The sequence below is a fragment of the Silene latifolia genome, chromosome X (genome assembly GCF_048544455.1).
Source record: "Silene latifolia isolate original U9 population chromosome X, ASM4854445v1, whole genome shotgun sequence".
In the NCBI taxonomy this organism is placed as follows: Eukaryota; Viridiplantae; Streptophyta; class Magnoliopsida; order Caryophyllales; family Caryophyllaceae; genus Silene; species Silene latifolia.
The window spans coordinates 150,659,481-150,676,311 of NC_133537.1; positions in this window are offsets into that span (position 1 = coordinate 150,659,481).

Consider the following 16,831-nt stretch of genomic DNA (forward strand, 5'->3'; position numbering starts at 1 on the left):
ATAAAGAATAACATATAAAACTTGTAAATTTGTGTTATTATGATATATCACGAAATTAATCCATGCATGTTAAAATTTCTGATCCTAAAATGTTTTTAGGATATTTTATCACATACATTATTTTGAGATGACCTAAAATGTCTGATCCTAAAATGTTAAAATTTCCGATCCTAAATTTCTGATCCAGTGATTTTTGGATATGTTATCACATACATTATTTTGAGATGACCTGTAAATTTTCATAATTTTTGGACTTGTTATGCTCGAAAAATGGATTTTTCATTATTAAATTCGGATTTAGGAGAAAAATAGGTTAATATGAGATAAATTTCGAATCTAGTCATAGAAATTTAGTATGTTGTCACATGCAATTTTACAAGATGTGTGTAAAATAATAGGCTATAGAGAAGTCTTTTTGCATGATTTATGGATTTTTGAAGAAAAATAGCATGAATAGTGACTTTATTAGTGAAATATTAATAAAACATACTCTATGACTAAGGAAAAACATTATATGTTGCATTTTATTACCTTTTACAGATCTAAAATTGAAAAGTTGATGAATATAATTTTTCACATGTTTTTATGATTATTTTAGTTAAAACCGATAAACCGCAACATTGTTTTTCGGATAAATTTTGAAATTTTTAACCTAAGTTTTGAACATTATGAGTGTCATGGTATTTTTCCACAATGTTCATAAGTTTAAATTTCAAATTTTGAATTTATTTGAAATTTTGTGATTTATTTGAAGTTTATAGCTTATTTTTGTAATTTTTGGTCCATTAATGAACAATTTTAGAAATATGAGTTAATTATGGTCAAATAATTAGTGAAGACTAAATTTTGAGTCCTAAGAGGTTAGGTAATTAACTTATGCATAAATATAAATTTATGTAATTTTTGTGATTATAAAATGTTGAAATCACGCAAATCCGTAAAAATCGAGTAATATACGATATTGGCTAATTAAGGCGATTTAGCATAAAATTTGAGCATGTTCATACATATTATAATGCTGCATTTTCTTTATGATTGTCATAATTTTAATTTATGTAATTTTTGAATTATGTAATTTTACTTAGTATGGCCTTAGATTTTAATTGGTATTTCCCGAAATGTATGGGAATATCGATTCGGTTGTAATTTTATTGTGATCTCGTATCACCGTTTTGTAATTTAATAGATTTATTTTATTTTAGTTACAAATGTATAATAGGAAATTATGCAATTTATTATGTAATTTTATTTATTCGGAGTTCCCCAAGACGGATTTCTTCAAGATGGCGATACATAAAGACGGTGTTACCTCGAGATGCGTGCCACAACCGAAGTTCAAGGGACCAATGGAGTTGGTTTCCGAATATGTAATAGTTAAATAGTTTTTCTATTTTAGGAAGGCCATACTAGGATTTATTTTATGCTTTGCATTTTATTTATATGTCACATGCATCGCTAAATCGCCATAACTAAAACATGCATCTTCTTTCATCGAGTTTATCGACCGTGTCAATTAAAATTATCGTAGTTCACCGCTTTAGTTCACTTAAAACGTGATAGATAATAAATTGACATGACCTCTCGCTAAAACAATTAATTGAGACATAGCCTTACCAAATAGTAGAAACCATGAAAACCTATTTCGCGAGGGAGTGCACTCGACCCTACCGGGGTACAAACCTTGTTACGTAGGGGAAGTGGGTGATAAATGTCTATCCACCGAGTTCATATTGATGAGGGATTCATCGGCCATACCGTGCCTAATTGATGTGGATTTGGATCATGGACACATCTATTCGAAATTTGGATTGAACTCAACAAAAGTTTTTGATAAGGGTTTCATCGGCCATACCGTGCCTTTGTCGGATGTGTTTTGGGCTAAAGATAATTATTAGAGTAATTTTATCGACCAAGAGTTCTAAAAGTAGAATCGATTAAAACATTAATCCACCGAGTTATATTCATGAGGGTTTCATCGGCCATACCGTGCCTAAGTCGATATGAATTTGGGTCTTGGAATCATTTATTATAGTTGGGTAGAGGTCACTATATAAATGTTCATATCTTGTCAATCTTTTACAAGTATGATTTAAAAAGACAAATGTTAATATTTCCTTTTCCTCCATACTTGCAGTTCATTACAATGAATCCATCAAATGCTACCGCACCGATTACTATTGAGTCTTACCACAATGTTTTTGACGACGTTTGCACCAACAATGATTTCGACACTACTAGAGAACATCATTTTAGGATAGGTTCGGATGGAAACCTTAACTTCATCACTTCTTCTAAACCACCAACTACTACTAGATCTCGTATGAGCCCGTCTCAGGAAGACTACCTCATACAATCTATAGGGTCTTTGTCTCTAGAAGATAAAGATGCCAAAACTAGTGGGAGCTCAAGCAATCAAGTTCTTGCTTCCAAGGGCAAAAAGTTCAAGAAGAAGGGAAAGAAAATCAAAAACTTCAAGCAAGTTAATGATGAGTGCCATTATTGCTATGGCATAGGACATTGGCTTAGGAATTGTCCAGTATATTTGCGAAATATAAGGGAAGGAATCATCACTCCAAAAGGTAAAATTCCTAAGGAAATTTATGTTATTGATATAAATTATACTTCCACTACGACATGGGTACTAGATACCGGTTGTGGTTCTCACCTTTGTAATCATTTACAGGGTTTAAGAGACGTGAAGAGGCTTAGCAAGGGAGATGTGGATCTACGCCTTGGAAATGGAGCTCGGGTAGCGGCCGAATCCAAAGGACCTTATGTTTTAGCTTTGCCTAATGGATTTGAGTTGTATTTACATAATTGTTTTTATGTGCCTACACTCTCTAAAAACATTATTTCAATAGCTATGCTAGACATAGACGGTTTTTGTTTTGTCATTAAGAACAATCGTTGTACTATTTCTAGGAACGACTTGGTTATAGGCCAAGCTTCCTCTATAAATAGCATTTACATTTTAGAGACCTCAAATCCAACTAATGATATCTATAACATTCAATCAAAGAAACTCAAATCAAGTGACTCAAGTGAAGCGTTCATTTGGCATTGTCGATTAGGTCACATAAACGAGAATCGCATCAAAAGATTAATTTCGACTAATGTGATTACACCATTTGATTATCAATCATATGGTACATGCGAATATTGCCTACTTGGCAAAATGACTCGTAATCCTTTTAGTGGTAAAGGGACACGAGCTAGTGAACTATTAGGACTCATACACACCGATGTATGTGGACCAATGAGTATCACCGCTCGTGGAAATTATGACTACTTTATAACATTCACGGACGACTTGAGTAGACATGGGTATGTCTATTTAATGAAACATAAGAGTGAAGCGTTTGAGAAATTCAAGGAATTTCAAAACAAGGTAGAGAACCAATTAGACAAAAAGATAAAAGCACTACGTTCCGATCGTGGTGGAGAATATCTTAGCCTTGAATTCGATTCACACTTGAAAGGTTGTGGTATTATATCACAACTTTCTCCACCTTGAATACCACAACTCAATGGTGTTGCCGAAAGGAGAAATCGAACTCTACTTGATATGGTTCGATCCATGATGAGTCAAACCGAGTTACCAAACTCGTTTTGGGGATTTGCGATTCAAACCGCAATTAGATCTTTGAACAATAGTCCCACTAAATCCACCGAGAAGACTCCATATGAAATGTGGACGGGAAAAGTTCCCAATATATCCTATATGAGGATTTGGGGATGTGATGCTTACGTCAAAACTAAGAATGACAACAAGCTTGCCCCAAGATCCGAAAAATGCACCTTTGTAGGTTACCCCTCGGATTCTCGAGGATACTACTTCTACAAACCTCAAGAAAACAAAGTGTTTGTGTCTTGCGAGGCTGTCTTCTTAGAAAGTCAATTCATTTCTAAGAGACAGAGTGGGAGAAATTTTGAACTTGACGAAGTTCAAGAGCCACAAACCGAGAAAGACACGCAAGAAGATGTTCTTTCGTCGTCTAACACGGTTGTACCTCCTCCACTAAGAAGAACGAGTCGAGTAATTCGCCATCCCGATCGATATGTGGGACTTATCGAGGAAGATGGAACACTCGAAGTGTTGCTTATGGAAAGTGACGAGCCCGCCACCTACAAGGCCGCAATCTCTAGTCCAAATTCCTCCTTATGGCTTGAAGCCATGAAGTCCGAAATGGATTATATGCATGAAAACCAAGTTTGGGACTTGGTAGATTTGCCTAAAGGGGCAAGACCCCTTCAATGCAAATGGATATTCAAAGTCAAAAATGGCAAAGAAGGACATGATGATGTCTACAAAGCTAGGCTAGTGGCAAAAGGATTTACCCAAGTCCAAGGTCTCCATTATGATGAGACCTTCGCCCCCGTAGCCATGCTAAGATCCATACGGATTTTGTTAGCGATTGCCGCATTTCATGATTATGAAATATGGCAAATGGATGTCAAAACCGCTTTTCTAAATGGGCATTTAGAAGAGGAGGTGTACATGATACAACCCGAAGGTTTTGTTGATTCTAAAAATCCTAACAAAGTGTGCAAGCTAAAGAGATCCATTTATGGTCTTAAGCAAGCATCTAGAAGTTGGAATCATCGATTTAATCATGTGATAAAAGAGAATGGTTTCACTCGAAATGTTGAGGAACCATGTTTATACATGAAATTCAGTGGGAGCAATGTTGTGTTCCTAATCTTGTATGTCGATGACATACTACTCATTGGAAATGATATTCGATGTTGTCTTCGTTAAGAAGTGGTTAGGTAACCACTTCCAAATGAAGGATTTAGGAGAAGCACAACGCATATTAGGTATCCGGATCCATAGAGATAGATCCAAGAGGATATTGGCACTAAGTCAAGAGTTTTATGTTGATAAGATTCTTCGACGGTTCAGCATGGACAAATCCAAAAGGGGATTGGTACCTATGGTAACCGGGACGATATTGAGCAAGACTTAATCTCCCTCCGAACCCCATGATGTTGAACGCATGAAGACGATCCATTATGCTTCCGCTGTTGGATCAATCATGTATGCCATGATATGCACACGTCCTGATGTCTCGTATGCTTTGAGTATGACGAGTAGATATCAAGGAAATCCAGGTGAGAGTCACTGGATTGCCGTCAAGAACATCCTTAAGTACTTGAGAAGAACTAAGGATTCTATCCTAGTATTTGGAGGAGACACTGAGCTGCGTGTTAATGGATACACGGACTCAAGTTTTCAAACAGATAGAGATGACATGAAATCACAAGCTGGTTTCGTTTTCATGCTCAATGGTGGTGTCAGAAATGGAGAAGCTTCAAGGAAGTCAGAATCATGATTCTACAACGGAGGTCGAGTACATTGCAAAGATCGAAGTCGCTAAGGAAGTTTGTGTGGATCGTGCAATTCACGGAAGGTCTAAAAGTAGTACCTACCGCCAATGATCCCATCACTCTCTATTGTGATAATAGTGGGACGATCTTCCAAGCTAAGGAGCCAAAGTCTAGTAATAGATCTAGACATGTACTTAGAAAATATCATGTAATAAGAGATTTCATTGAAAAAAAGAAAATTGCGATTTGTAAGGTTGGGACGGATGACAACATAGCCGATCCGCTCACCAAGCCTTTATAGCAGGCTAAACATGATGGACATATGGCGTCCATGGGACTTAAACGTGTACCAAGTCTATGTTAGATTTTGAAATGAAATAAAAGTGTTGTTTTTTGTTCATGTTCATAATCACATTTGTCTTTTATCTTAATTTATACATTGTTACATCCAAACGGGTTGTAATGACAATTGAACCCCGTTAAAGTGAACACAGATTAACATAGTATTTGCCCATAGTCACTTGTATGAGGTGACGTCTCGAAGTGACTAGAGTGTGATGCGATTGATGGCAAGTTCAAGTGCCATAGAGTCATGTGAGATGACTAGTCGATCACATAGGCAGACTGTTAGGAACATTTTGTTGGGCCTTATGACCGCTTATAGAGTTCTGGCAAATTTATATAGCCTGGTCGTGGCGAGAGCTGCTATAGTATTCAAATGACTCGATTCTTTTGACTAAAGATTATTCGCCTAAGATGGCACAGTTTCAGATTAACTTTGATTTGTGTTACTACGACCTTCGTAAATGAGGTCAAATGGGCATATTTTGGGTTATGATGGTTGTGGCTAGTCGAAGGGAATGAGTGCGATAGGAATTGTCCACCCCTAGTCAGGGTTATAACAATATCTCAGGGCCACTCGAGGAGTAATGAACTGGAAATGCGTGGCCACGCTCGAAATGTATCCATGGTGGATGAATCCGGTCAATCAGTTATTCTCCAGATCGAGGAAACCACTCTCGATATGATCACTTGCAAGTACGACCTGAAAGACACCTTGCATTGAGTGGGAGATAGTAATAGGACAAGAGAATTGGTGACGCACACTTGTCGAGGACAAGTGGGAGATTGTTGGAATATGTGTCCTCCGACAATAATGCGATCACGACTGTTGATCATGATGATCACATGTTTAAGTCTCATTTTAAAGAATACAATTGGGAAGTATTTTTACTATCAACTGGTCAACATATATCGGTAATGATTGGCTGACTAGAGTTTGACATTACTGTCGTGCGACGGTGGTGATCAGTTGATCCCCTAGGTCATACCTATAGGGCAACACTCTTAATTGATCATTTAATTAATCGTATAGCGTTACGAGTTAATTAAATTACTTGAAAATTGACGGACGATTTTGGAAGTAAATTTTACGTATCACATTGAAATTTGATTAAATGAGATACTATTCGAGTAATCGAATTATATCATTGCTCAGATGAAATTATTATTTAAGGAAACAATTAAATTTGAATGAATTATTATAAATACAATTTGTTGTGATTTATAATTGGTAAAATATTTTGGTACAAGTAATTATGAATTACTAAAGTCAATTTTGTACATGACGTATTTTTATTAATACGTTGATTTTTAATATGTTAAAAATAGATAACAATTCTATGTAACATGTGACATGTGACATATTGACAAATTGACAAAGATAAAATGGAATCCATTTTATCCTCATATGGACCGAAATATTGGGTGTGATTAAAAATTTATATAATGTTAATTAAGACTAGTGGAATACATGATTATTTCTCTACAATAGGCATGCATACCTAGTGGCTTTTGTGGAAGAGCACCAAGCCCATGCATTGGCCATCCCACACCCTCCTACTCGGTTTCCCCTAGAAAAGAACAAGTGTCTTTTGCTTAAAATATGATCATTCACTACATGCTTAAGTGTGTGATAATATTATTCATTCATCTTATCAAAAAATATTTTTAGAGAGATAAAAATATTTTTCTTCCTTCCTCTTCCTCCTACCCGGTTTTAGGAGACAAAAACCAAAATTATTTTGGGTCAATTTTTCTTACAAAATTAGTATTGTACTAGTATTTATAATATTGATTTTAATTAAGAGTAAGCTTTGGGTATAAATCCTTGGGAGAGATCCTACACTTGGGTCTTTGTTCATCCAAAAGGAAAGCTCAAGAACAAGAGAGAAGGAGATCTCTCTTGTGCCCTAAAACCGAAAATCCAATGTAAGATGATGGTTTCTTCTTTATATTGTTTATTAGTTTGAATGCATAAGATCATTTGTTAATTTTATGACAAATTAAATTATAACATATATGAATATGTAAGTATATAGATCTACTTTTCCTTCAGGAACAATATTGAGGAAATATCGGTCCATATTTCACAATATAGTAGACCTCGCAAGGCTGCTAGAGGAGGAAAGCATGAAGTGGACTCTATTACTCAATTGGGTGCTCAACTTAGTGCTCATATTGATACCATCAACTTGAAGTTTGAAAAGGCTATGGCTAAGCTTGAAGAAGCCTCAAAATCACCAAAGCAACATGTTAATGCCATGGTAGCATCTTCATCAATTCCAAATGAAGTATGTGAGAATTGTGAAACTTTGGGACATGACCAAAGTGAATGTAGGGGAACAAATGAGCAAGTGAATGCTTTTCAAGCATACAAAAGCGGTACCCCTTATTCCAAATATTACAATGAACACACCAAATTCCATCCAAATCTCTCATACAAAAGCCAAAATGTTCAAAACCCTCAACCAAGATACACCCCACCTCCAATCAGAAACCAAAATCAAAGACCCTTTTACAACCAAAAACAAGGTTACCAAAATCAAACTCCGTACAATCAAAAAAATGACCAAGGTTTTGATGTTCAAAAAGCGGTCCTCCAAATGCAAAAGAATCAATAAGAATTTTTCTCTCAAATGCAAAAAGATAGCCAAGCAAAAGATATCACCATCAACAACATCCTAGCCCACACAAAAATGTTGGAAACTCAAATGACCCAACTAGCATATTCAAGCTCTCAAAGACAAAAGGGGCAATTACCACCTCAAAGTAATCCCCCAAGACATGAAACGGTTAGTGCCATCCACTTGAGGAGTGGTACAAGGTATGAAGGGCCAAAGAAGAAAGTTGAGGATGAAGTTGTGGAGGCTACTGACAAGGTAAGAGTTGTGCAAAACTCTAGGGAAGAAGAACCCACCAATCAAGAAGTTTCAATGAAAAATGAAGAAAAGGCCAAAGAGAAGGAGCCTATTGTGATTAGACTTCCATTCCCGAGTCGTCAAGCTAAGCCTAAGTTTGATGACCAACTTGGAAAATTCATGGAAATTGTGAAGAATTTAGAAGTCTCGATTACTTTCATGGAATTGATCAATCACGTTCCCGCCTATGCGAAGTACATGAAGGACTTCCTTACAAAGAAGAAATCAATCCGGAAGCTTGAGACTATTGCCTTCACTAAGGTGAGTAGTGCCATCCTTCAAGGGAGTTCACCTCCAAAGCTCAAGGATCCGAGAAGCTTCTCCATTCCATGCACTATTGGTGACGCTACAATCAACAAAGCTTTATGTGACCGTGGGGCAAGTGTTAGTGTCATGCCATATTCGGTTAGCAAGAGGCTAGGAATGGGAGAACTCAAATGCACCAACATCACACTTCAAATGGCGGATAGATCGACAAAGACACCTTTAGGGGTATGGGAAGATGTTCCCGTGAGAATTGGAAAATTCTTCATCCCGGTGGATTTCGTTATTGTTAAAATGGAAGAAGACTACAACATTCCTATTATCTTAGGAAGACCTTTCTTGCACAGCGCGGGAGCGGTGATCGATGTGAAGCATGGAGAGCTCACCCTTGAAGTGGGAGATGAAACCATCACTTTCAATCTTGACAAGACCATGAGAGCTCCCCGATTGCATGAGCCATATTTTATGGTTGATCACTATAGCCGGAAGGATGATAGGAAGAAGTTGAAATTTCAATGGACAAAAAAAGTGGAAGATGCCCCATCAAAAGAGCAACGAAATTGCAACAATGAGAGCTTGAAAAGCTCACCCATGACAAGTGAAGAGAAAAGCCTCATTTGCCAAGACAAGAAAGAAGGAGAGTTGTCTTTATCAACTCAAGACTTTTTTAGTGGGCAAGTAGACGAAGTATGCGGTCTTTGGGATGATGAGTTTGAAGGGATATTCAATCCTTATATTGGTAATTCTATGACCCAAGACCATCATGGAGAACAACAAGTGCAAAGATCTATTGAGGATCTTTATCATGATAATGAGCAAGCTTTCGACTACTTCTTCAATGTGTTGAGTAACATCAACAACACCTTGAACATGCCCCCTTGACATCTCACATTGGATGAGAGTTTGGTGGAATCCTCCCTAAACCACCATTTGTAAATATTCTAATTCCCTAACTTGCATTTCAATTATTCTATTGCATTTTTGTCATTTTTGGATTTACATTTTTGTGCCTTGATCAAGATATTCATCACTTTGAGAGAAGTAAGGGAGGGACTTATGAATTTATTGATGTGTAGTGCTTTGACTTAGTGGGGGGATAGCAATTACCTAGGCTATTCATGCCTTTGTAGCGCCCCTACAATGAAGAACACAAGAATTGAAGAATGAAATGACACGGGTTACGAAGCACCCACGGATGGACCTGAATCCGTGTGGTCAGGAAGAATCCGAGCGGTCTGAGGGATAATCCGCCCGTCCTGAAGAAACCCGAGTGTCCAAGCCATCAGACGCTCGTCTGGTGAAGCTGCAGAAATCAAAATTTGGATCTGGCTGTTAATTCGAGCTTCCCAGCCAGAAAGACGCTCGTCTCAGTCTGGACGATCATCCATCAAGAAAGACGCTCGTCTTTTTGCTGCCAAATTCTGGGATTTCTCCCTGGAAAGGAATTTGAGCATCCTAAGCAGAAGACGCTCGTCTCAGCTGAAGGAATCCGCTCGTCTTTCCTGCAATCCGCTCGTCCTGTGGCGTCTTTTTCTGAACCATTTTTTTGAAGAATCCGAGCGTCCCGACCCCTGGTCCGCTCGTCTCCCTCTGCAGATTCAAAATTAACGGGTCTTTTTAAAACCTTCCTCTCCCATTCATTCTCATTTCTTCAAAATACAAACACTACCCAAAATCCCAAAACCCCAAAACCCTCATCCTCTACAGCAACAAAAACAAATTCCCTCAACCAAATTCAACCAAATTAAATCAAAACTTCCTCACAACGAAAATTAATCACTCCTTTTGCAACAACAAGTGATTCAAACAACAAAATCTTTAAGTTTTGAGTCGATTTTTAGGATACAAAGAAACATTCATTCATCCTAAATCGATTTGTGCATTACTAGAAATTGAAGATTTCAATCTTTCATTGGTGAAATTAAGCAAAGGAGAATGGCAAGAATAAAAGGTGGAAACAAGGCACCCCAAAAGAAGACATTTTCCAAAAGGCAATTAGCTCTTCAATCAAAACAAGTATCAAAGGCATTGGTAGTCCATAATGCAAGGTTGGAGGTTCAAGAACAAAATCCCCCTATGGAAACTACTACTTCAACTCCGGTCATTGAACAATTATTCGATTATCCGGAGGTAATTTTCACTTCCGACTCCCATAGAGAGAAATTTATTCTCTTTGCTAAGAAAACCATCATGCCTACTAAGTTTATTTGTGAAGATGCATTGTCAAAGTTGGGTGTCCTTGAACAAACTAAGACCTTTTTCGAGTCTATGGGGTTAAGTAAATTGTTTACAATGCAAGAATTGATATACCCCTCCCTTACCTTGGAATTTTTGAGTTCTTTGAAAGTCACAAGGGTGGAGACTCGAACCATTATTGAGTTTCGTCTTGAAAATGTTGATAGATGCTTATCTTATGACGAATTGGGTAAGATATTTGGCCTTAGTGATAGTGCAAAATTTACAAAGATGCATATCAAGTGTGACCCCGCTCCTCTTTGGATGGCAATTTCCGGAAGGAAATTCACACGTTTTCATGATTGTCGTGCTCTCTTAGTCCACCATCCGGGCATTAGAGTATGGCATAAGGTTATTGGGAATACTTTGATAGCTAGAAATGGCACAAATCATCTTACCAAACTCGATTTTATTCTTCTTGAGTCGGCTTTGAACATTGGGAGAGAATTTACCAAGCCATACAATGCTTTACGACTTTAGGTTGATCGATGGCTTAATGTTGATTGTGGCAAAGAAGGCACGACCTTTATTACCAATGGAGGACTAGTTAGCTATTTGGCCAAGCATTTTAACCGGGATTTCAACAAGAACAACACTTATGCACCGGTAAAAGGTGGCCATCTTATCGATTTGCCCACCATGATTCTAAAGTTTAAGTGGGTAAAAAATGATACTCTTGACAACAAGTTTAGGTGGTTGACAAATGAAGCTAGATCCTTCACTTTCACTAGCAAAATTTGCCGATTGAATGTTCACCGACCAAACTACCTTCTCCCACTCTCCAAAGAGACCGAGTACATCATTCAACACCAAGGGGACGAAATTACCGAGCCCTCCTCCTCCATTATCACCCCACCTTACCCATTTGAGTACCAAGAGTTCAACCCCAAAGATGCCAAGTCGGAAAATGATTACTTGACTCTACTCATGAGGGAAATGCATAAACAAGCTTATAATGATAGAGTTGATGCTTACAAGGCCCAATATCCGCCCCTCCTACATCTAGCTAGGCATGGACTTCTTGATCCATCTTTTCCTTTGCCTAGTTGGGCAGATAGGGAAGTATTCTTTCCTAGCACTTCTAGTGGTGGTAGACCGGGTGGAGAGGAAATGGTTGTTGATGAGAGTGGTGACCAAGAAGGAGAAGAAGAAGAAGTTCAAGAAGAAGAGGAAAGTGAAGAAGAACAAGAAAGTGAAAGTAAGAGTGGACATGATTCCACATCTATGGAGGTTGATGATGCCTCAAGCGAGGAAGATGATGATAATGATGATACGATGGGTAAGGACTAGCAAACTTTTGGAGGCTCCTACATTCTTACACCTCCCTTATGGTTTGTCTACTTCTCTTGTTTTTCTTTTATCTTGATCATTTTGAGGAGTCCTAGCAACATTGGAGGACTAACACCTTGGCATCATTAAGGTGTTCATTTTTATTGTTCCCGACTTGAAAAATCCAAAATGACAGTTTTTAGTTTCATGCATTGCATTCCATGTGCATGAACTCCCCCGAAATTCTTGACATTAGAAATAATGTCTATTTTGGTTTGGGGAAGTCCATGCATATGCATTGGGAGCTAATCTAAATTATGCTCTCCGCCATAACAAAAATACATGCATCATGTAGTGTAGTTTAGTGTAGTTTGCATTTTTTTTAAAAATCATGCATTTTGATTGCATAATTTCCTATCGTATTGGCCATTGAGGACAATGCCCATACTAGTGTGGGGATGGGAAATTCTAACTTGACTTTTATACAAAATCCAAAAAAATCAAAAAATTTCGAAAAATCCAAAAAAATTGAAAAAATTGAAAATCCAAAAACAAGTTCATTTCCCTTTGTAGTGTAGTCTTGTATATATATTGTTTTGTATATATTGTGTTTGTTCATCCTTATTCACATTAATCGACTACGTCACATCCGAGACATGAGGATATTGAAGACCGCATGGTATGATCTTTCCAATCTCCTTTTTCCTCTTTATGTTAATGACTATGTGGCTTTATTTTGATTGATACGGTATAAACAATGTGAATTTAGGATTGCATTTAGATTATTTGGCATACTGGTCGGTAGAAGCATATGTATTAGAATGTATAAATGTTAGTTGCATCATGGCATATAGTTTACATGTTAGAAAAATTTTGTGAAACCATATATTTGGGAAGCTTGACAAGTGTATATAGGCCCTTGTAGATACTTTTTCTTCTTAAGACTTTGCTTGTTAGAATACTTGTAAAACACCCTAGGATGTGTCATGTTAGTATCCTTTGACCCATGGATTAAGACCATTCAATAGTACCTTGTGGTGTGATAACTCCTTGGCTACCGTTTATTCCAAGGTGACCCTTGAAACCATGCAACCATCATCCATTTCTACCACATTTTGTCATCAAAGGGAATGGGCACAAAAATTGTTCAAAAATTTGAGTTCAAGAATTGAAATGAAAGTAAAAAAGTTTGCAAAATGCATAAAAAAGAAAAGAGGTGTCCATAAATAAGCACTCCTAAGCTTCAAATATAAGGCACCCTCATTACTAATTGGGGTGACTTTGAAAATGTTAAAAAGAAAATGCAAAAGTTGAAAGTTGTCAAGTATTGAAATGCCAAACATCAAAAGAAATGGCAAAAAGAAAGTGTTCTCAAATGTTATATGCCACAACAAAAGCAAACTCCCAAATGAAACTCAAATCCTATCGATCCCTTTTCCATCGTATCCACTTTTGCGCATGGTAGAGAGGGGACGACCCTTCTTCTTATCTAGGCAAGAAGGGGAATTCCGCGATCCTCCATTATTTCTAACACCATAAGGAGTCTACTCTTGACAAAAGCATTTAACGATTGAGGACAAAGGTACCCTAGCTTGACACAATTTGGAGGTGATTTATTGGTATCCTTCTAGGCTCAGTAGTTTGAAGAAACCATATCTATGAGGGAGTGTGTACCCTTAAATTGCTTCCCTTGTAGATAATTTCCGCCACTTAGATGAGGAAAGTGGATATTCCTTTTGTAGATGCATCCATTACTTGATTTTGTGTGCTTTAATGATTGGATGTGTCGCCATTTTGGCAAGATTTACCTTGCCTTGCAAGAAGGCATCCTACCTCATGGTTGTCTTGTTGTGAGTTGAAGGGGCGGAGTGAGACCCGCTAATTGTCTCATATCGGCTATATTAGTAGGTTAGTTTAAATAAGGGTCCTAGTTTTGTTACCTCTTTTACTCGGGACGAGCAAAGGTTCGGTTTGGAGATATTTGATGTGACCAATATTTGAGCATATTTAGTCCCCGAATTAGCCTCGTTCCTATGATTCTTAGTGCATATTTGGGTCATTTACTATCTTTAGTCCTTTGTTTTGCATATTCTTTGAGGTTTTGTTCCCTTAGTAAGAGAGAAGTGCATACCTTGCATTTTCATGGCGAAATAGAGCTAAATTGATCGAATCTAATGACCAAGCATCAAAGTGAAGACAAGACTAGAAGGCCTTTGTAAATAATGAAGTAGATGGGCAATGATGAAGAAGATCCTTGCATCTACGACAAGATCCCGGAGGATTGTTGGAAGAAGAAAAAAAGGAAAGAAGAAAAAGCTCACTGGACTGGAATCCGCTCGTCCCATCATCGGGCCGCTCGTCCAAGAGATCCACAATCCGAGCGTCCAACCTACCAAGCCGCTCGTCCACCACCTGCACAATCCACTCGTCCCGACCTTTTGGACGCTCAGATTGTTCTCCAGTGCAGCCCGACTTCTTCTTGTTCTACTCGGGATGCGCATATTTTCGAAAGACTAGTAGAAAGGAGACTCGCATCTTTCTTCGAGAGGAGAATTTCCTAAACTTTTCTTAAGTACTTAATCGTCATTTAAGCCCTTAGTAACCCTAATTTGTGCACCTAATCCCCATTATAAATACCCCATTATACTAATTAGATTATCATGTTCTTCTCATCAATCTTTAGTGTAGTCTATATTATTCTAATCTCACTTTATCATGTAATCAACTTTTAATCAAGTATTAATACAAATCTCATTTTCTAAATTTCTCTATTGTTCATCCTTTATTTTGGGTAATTGAAGATTATTTGGGTTTACTTGGAGGATTGAAAACCTTCCAATCATTCATCAAGTACTTCTATTATTCTTTGCTTATTATTTTGGAATCATCATTAGGTATAATTCTCTTAATCCCTTTTTAATTATTGTTAATCATCTTTATTTATTCATCATGTTTTGCTTTGTTGGTATGATTGACAACCTTGTTAACATGTTAAACTTGATAATGAGTGAGTAGTTTCCTTAACTAGGGTTAATAGGGAATTAGGGGAAACCAACATGGGGCGATGATTCATGCTTAATCTAATATGTTCACATAATTTATTTGCTTGCTTGTTGTGATCTCAACTTATGCACATGTTATGTTTGATGAAATGCGAGCCTATGAATCCTTGCATTTTTTACCCATCACTTATCTTTTCAATGAGACTTGTAAGACATAAACCAACTCGAGTCTCATTAGACCATGCATATAGTTGAGTAGGGAGAATTAAGTCGACTTTTAGGTGTTGTACAATCTAATCGATTCGGGTCCGGGACCCAAACCTTCCTAGGATTGTAAGATATAAACCAACTCGATCCTATCACAACAATAATTGCTTGCTTATAATTTGAGAATATGTTTGTATGATCAATTCCCATGAATCCCCTATGAACCCATAACACCCTAGTGCTTTTAATCAATTGTTTACATCTCATTTTAGTCATCTTGCTTATTTACTTTTATTGTTATTTAGTTTAGTGATCTTCTTATCTCAACCCAAATTGTGACACCCCTAGACACCACTACTTGCAATCGAAAATCTTACATCAACACCCGTCCCTTGGGATCCGACCTTTACTTGCCTCTTTACTAATAGTAGAGTTGTTTGTGAAGATTATAAATATTGTTTTGGTCTAGGTACTCCTAACGACAAGTAACCGAAATCTAAGCTAAGAAAGCGACCGACCATGAGGACTTGGCCAGTCTACCTAGAAGTATAGACCATATAGATTATTTAATCACTTGTTTTATTTACGCTGGTAGTTGTAATTATTTTATATTAAGTTTTAGTTGGTTAAGTTGTAATAAACATGTAATCGCTAAGTTTTAATTTAAAGTACTTTGGTGAGTTGGAATTTGATATTCACTACCTCGGGAAACCGAGATGGTAACGCTCCTATTTACTTGGGATGTCTAGCTAAAGACTCATAAATAAACGGGGGTGTTACAAAGTTGTATCAGAGCAAAACGATCCTCGGGCCTAACCAATGAACAATAATGAACTTAGGATGTGTCTAAATAAAATGAACCCCGGGTAGAAACTGTTAGGAACCCCTCTTAATGCTGTTAAGAAGCGTGCCTTAATTCGTACCATGGCCCTTCCAGTTTTGAACCGGTTACCTTGATAGATATTATAGTGTGGGGTAATTAAAAATAAATATTGTTTATTTTGTCTTAGGAGTTTTTGTTGCCTTGTTTGAATATTGTTTTCATTGCTGGTTGCGGTTACAGGGACGTAACCTCACTTTTAAGGTGATCGGAATGTGATATGATTTTAAGCACCGTTATAAGCATGTTGATATGGGGAAAGTATGTTGGCATGTATGTGGGAGGTGTGAGTATGATTAACATGTGAAGTATTAAGGGAAATGCGTGGAATTGTGAAGAATGTAATTTGGTTTATTTCTCGAAATTTTACCCTTGAATACTTTAGC